The 5,577-nt window shown below is 34.0% G+C and overlaps 1 non-coding gene across 1 annotated transcript; it reads right to left on the bottom strand.

Annotated features, from left to right (window-relative positions):
- Positions 1-31: 31 nt before the first annotated feature.
- LOC111726048 lies at positions 32-138 on the bottom strand. Its single transcript, XR_002773941.1, has one exon. It is a non-coding gene; the product is annotated as a U6 spliceosomal RNA (small nuclear RNA).
- Positions 139-5,577: the final 5,439 nt, after the last annotated feature.

Here is a 5,577-nt window from a genome sequence, read left to right as displayed (position 1 = left end):
TTTTTTTTTTTTCAGTCTGAAAAAATCTGTTAAAAATATGGAACACTTCACGAATTTGTATGTCACCCTTGTGCAGGGGCCATGCTAATCTTCTCTGTATCATTCCAATTTTAGTATATGTGCTGCTGAAGCAAGCACTATTCATTTTCTTTTTCTTTCTTTCTTTTTTCTTTTTTTGCAGTTTTTGGCCAGGGCCGGGTTGGAACTCTCTGGTATATGGGGACAGTGCCCTACTCCTTTGAGCCACAGGTGCCACCTGACTATTCATTTTCTTTAAATTTAAAAATATTTTTTTAAATTTCTATGGATACATAATAGTTGTACTTATTTATGGGGTACATGTGAAATTTTGGTAGAAACATACAGTGTGTAATGATCAAGTCAGGGTAACTGGGATATCCATCACCACAAGCTTGATCATTTCTTTGTGTTAAGAACATTCCAATTACACTCTTCTAGTTATTTTGAAATATACAAAAATTAATGTTGCCCTGTTGTGTTACCAAACACTATGCCTTATTTTTTCCATCTAACTGTATTATTGTTCATTAACCAACCCCTTTTTATCCCCCTACCCACTACAATTCCTAGCCTCTAGTAACCATCATTCTACTCTCCATCTTCATGAGATCAATTTTTTTTCAGCTCCCACATACAAGTGAGGACATATGACATTTGTCTTTCTGTGGCTGGCTTATTTTACTTCACATAATGTCCTCCAATTCCATCCATGTTGCAGATTATAGGATTTCATTCCTTTTTTGGTGGAATATACATATTACATTTTCTTTATTCATTTATCCATTGATGGACACTTAGGTTGATTCCATATCTCCGTTATTGTGAATAATGCTACAACAAACATGGGAGTGTATATATCTCTTTGATACATGGACTTCCTATCTTTTGGATATATACATAGCAGTGGGATAGCTGGATCATATTGGTAGTTCTACTTTTAGTTTTATGAGGAATTTCCTTACTGTTCTCTATAGTGGCTCTGTTAATTCACATTCCTTCCAGCTGTGTCTGAGTCTTCCCCTTTCTCTACAACCCTGCCAGCATCTGCTATTACCTTTCTGATAAAAATCAGTTTAATTGGAATGAGATAATATCTCATTGTAGTCTTGATTTTCATTTCTATGATTATTAGTGATGTTGAGCATATTTTCTTTTTTTTTTTTTTTTTGCCATTTGTATGTCTTCTTTTCAGAAATACCTTTTCAAGTCTTTGCCTATTGAGTTGTTTGAGTTCTTTATATATTCTGTTTATTATTATCAGATGGGTAGTTTACATTTTTTTCCTCCTACTCTCTGGGTTCTGTTCACATTGTTGATTGTTTCTTGTGTTGTGCAGAAGCTTTTTAGCATGATGTGATCCTATTTATCTATTTTTGGTTTGGTTGCCTATACTTTCGAGGTCTTATTCAAGAAATCTTTGCACACACCAATGTCATGGAGCATTTCCCAATGTTTTATTCCAATAGTTTCATAGTTTCAGGTCTTACATTTAAGTTTTTAATCCATTTTGATTTGATTTTTGTACATGGTGAGAGAGTGATCGAGTTTCTTTCTTCTATATATGGATATCCAGTTTACCTAGCACCATTTATTGAAGAAACTATCCTTTCCCCAGTGTGCGTTCTTGGTGCCTTTGTCAAAAATGAACTCATGTAAATGCTTGGATTTATTTCTGAGTTCTTTATTCTGTTTCATTGGCCTATGTGTCTGTTTTTATGCCAGTACCATGTTGTTTTCATTACTATAGATTTTTGTATGATTTAAAGATAGCTAATGTGATGCCTTCAGCTTTGTTTTTTATTTATTTTATTTTTTATTGAGACAGGGTTTCACTCTGTGGTATGGGTTAGAGTATCATCATAGCTCACTGCTAGGTCAAAATCCTGGGCTCAAGTGATCCTCCTGCCTCAGCCTCCTGAGTAGGTGGGACCATAAGCATGTGCCAAAGTACTCAGCTAATTTTTCTATTTTTTGAAGAAATAGAGTCTTCCTGTATTGGTCAAGCTGGTCTTGAACTCCTGGCCTCAAGTCATCCTCTCACCTTGGCCTCTCAAAGTGCTAGGATTAGTGATGTGAGCTATTGTGTTCAGCCAACTTTTTTCTTTTTTCTTAATATTGCTTTGGCTATTCAGGCTCTTTTGTGGTTCTATATAAATTTTAATAGTGCTTTTAAAATTTTTTGTGAAGAATATCATGGTATTTTGATATTGTATTGAACCTGTAGATTGCTTTGGGTAGTGTGGACATTTTAACAGTATTGGTTTCTCCAATCCATGAACATGAACTATCTTTCCATTAATTTTTTTAGTTGATGTTTTATAGTTTTCCTTGTAGAGACCTTTTATTTCTTTGGCTAAGTTTATTCCTAGGTTATTTTGATTTGTAGGTATTATAAGTTGGCAATTCATTTTTCTAATTAAGTCTTTTGATGATCAGAAGTTTTACGTTTTGGTCAGGCCTAATTTTTCAATTTTGAAAAATGGTTATTGTGTTCTGTGACCCATCTAAGATACTTTTGATTATTCTCAAGTCAGGAATAAATCCTCCTGTTTTGTTCTTTGTCATTATTTTTTTTTTTTGATATTTGATGTATTTTTAATTTCCAAATTAGCTCATTAATTGGATTATGACTGGGATTTTCTTGAATCTATAAACTATAAGGAAATCAACATTTATTTTGATATACATATATATATTTTGAGACAGAGTATCAATTTTACAAAGAGGTGGCCAACATGTAGAGAATATTTTGTAAATATTTTGATAGTTTGTAAAATTCTGTAATGACTATTTTGTCAATAAAGGTACATTTAGCTACAATTTCCCAGTTTCCCTATGTATGGTGACTTCAGTGGTGGCTTTCAGGATTCCCTGCATTTGACTTGTTTTTCTCAAAATTATTTTAGAAACAGCGAGGTAACAGAACTTCATTTTTGTCAGTTCGTATTTTAGTTAAATATGTGCTTGGAAGATAAATCCACAAATTATTTAGTTTAATTTCTTCATGGCATGTAGAGGAAATAGATGTAGGCTTAAATAATTTGTCTGGGGTCATACTATTAGTACCAGAGTTCTGACAATATACCAGGCTTTTCTACTTCTCTACTTCAGTGATATTTCCACTATGAATTATTGGCATAGTATCTAACCAGTGTGCAATTCCTGAGTCCCTACAATGTGCCTGGCACTGTTCAATGTACACATATGTATGATACAAATTATTATGGTGATATAATTCTGGTCCTCAAATACTACAAAGTCCTATATAAGAGAAGACACAACTAGAAAACAGTAAAAGCAATGTATAATAAATTTCAAAATTGAATGGAATTAAGAATAAAATGGTATGGATGGAATTTAAAAGTAATATGGATATTTAAAATAAATCTGGCTGTGTCATGGCAATATTGAATTGTGACTAAAAGTACGTTGTGTAAGAGAGAACTGACAAAGGCAAACTTTGCTAACTTAAATGTTTAACATGAAAAGCAATCAAATTTGTGCTCATTTATTTATTTTTTTATTGTTTTTGAAACAGAGCCTCAAGCTGTTGCTCTGGGTAGAGTGCTGTGGCATCACATCTCCCAGCAACCTCCAACTCCAGGGCTTAAGTGATTCTCTTGCCTCAGCCTCCCAAGTAGCTGGGACTACAGGCATCCGCCACAGCACCTGGCTATTTTTTGGTTGTAGTTGTCGTTGTTGTTTGGCAGGCCCAGGCTGGATTCAAACCCGCCAGCTCTGGTGTATGTGACTGGTGCCTTAGCCACTTGAGCTACAGGCGCCAAGCCAATCTGTGCTCTTTGAAATAAAATGTTAACTGTTAAGAAAGGTGAATTATCAGTAGTTGATGAAATGATCAGAAGTCTTTATGAACAAAGAAAAATGTGAGGCAAAATTTCAAGAAATGACAGAATTAAGAATGGTAGGGGGATTATTGAAGAATTGCATTATTGGGATACAAACAATATTTTAATGAAAATCTGAATACCTCACAAATTAAAATGCAATTTCAATGCAGATGAAAGGAAGGATATTAAATATGTTTGTGAGCCTCTGAAATAAATTACTTTTAACTAAAGCTAAGTAAAACTAAATTTATATGAGAAGCTTAGACATGGAAATGGTTGCTGAATTTAAGTAGTGGAGTAGGAATTTAGATTTCTTTCTGGAGAGGTAGTGCTATTTTCCTCAGGTACTTTGCCTACAGTAGCTGGTCCTAATGGAAGATTATGTTGTCAAGAGCATACAGGAGCCCTATGTAGGTAATAAAGACTTTCATCTCCATTTTTCTTTCAATAATTTGCCCTAAACCAATTATATAACCCCTCTCATCCCTCATTTCCTTATCCAGAAGTGAGACTAATAATAACTGCTCTGACAACCTCATGGAAGCTGTGAACTTGAATACATACAATTTTTGTCAAGTATACCTCAATAAAGTTGGAGAAAAAAGAATTACACAGATTTCAGGTTCAATGAATATTCTATGAAGTTTTTTTTTTTTTTTTTTGAGACAGAGTCTTAAGCTGTTGCCCTGGATAGAGTGCAAGTGTCATGGTGTCACAGCTCACAGCAACCTCAAGCACTTGGGCTTAAGCTCTTCTCTTGCCTCAGCCTTCCAAGTAGCTGGGACTATAGGCGTCTGCCACAATGCCTGGCTATTTTTTCATTGTAGTTGTCATTGCTGTTTGGTGGGCCCGGGCTGGATTTGAACCTGCCAACTGCGGTGTATGTGGCTGGTGCCCTAGCAGCTTGAGCTACAGATGCTAAGCCACTATGAAGATATTTTTAGGGATACATTTTTCAGAGCTCTTTACAACATTGATGTGGTTGTCTCCAAGGTTATTATAGGCATTAATTATATTATTCTGTGGGTTTCAACAAGTATATAGTATGTGCAGTATGATTAATTGAATGCTTCATATGTACTGAATCATGTTTTCACCAATTAGGCTGATTTATACTTATTCAGTTAGCTGTTAGAATATCATTAGAAAATTCTTGTTTGTAGAACTTTTTATTTATACCTTAAGTACAAAAATTGCTTTCTTTCTACTTGTACCCATCATTATTGAAGAATGATGATGAAATGGTAATGCAGACAGACAGGCGCTGCAAGTGTAGTTTCTTACATAAGCAATGAAGAGACCATTTAGTTATTGAGGAAAAAGCAGAATAGGAGTTGTAATAGTATCTAATTTTTCTTTCACTTAGACATGACTGGACAAGAGTCATGAACACAAATGTTACTAAGAAAAACAGAACTTGGTTTATGAAGCAAAGGTACTATTCTCTAGTACCTAATATTATAATATTATTTTATGAGGTTTGTTATATTATAAAATGAATTATTAATAATGAAATAACATTTAATAACTCTCAATGAAGGTTCCAAATACACAAAGGATTAAATTTCTTAACAAAACAGGCAATTCTCCCTCACAAAATAGCCAAAAAGAATTTCCCACAAAAAACTAGACCCTGACGTGGTCTTATTAAAATATGAGCTACTGAGTATCAGTTATCTATTTTTGCAGAACAAATAACACAAACATG

Source organism: Otolemur garnettii, unplaced genomic scaffold (assembly GCF_000181295.1).
Source record: "Otolemur garnettii isolate 467f Iridium unplaced genomic scaffold, OtoGar3 scaffold00052, whole genome shotgun sequence".
NCBI lineage: Eukaryota > Metazoa > Chordata > Mammalia > Primates > Galagidae > Otolemur > Otolemur garnettii.
The sequence above is the reverse complement of the archived record's forward strand: the minus strand, read 5'-3'. Positions and strand labels throughout refer to the sequence as shown.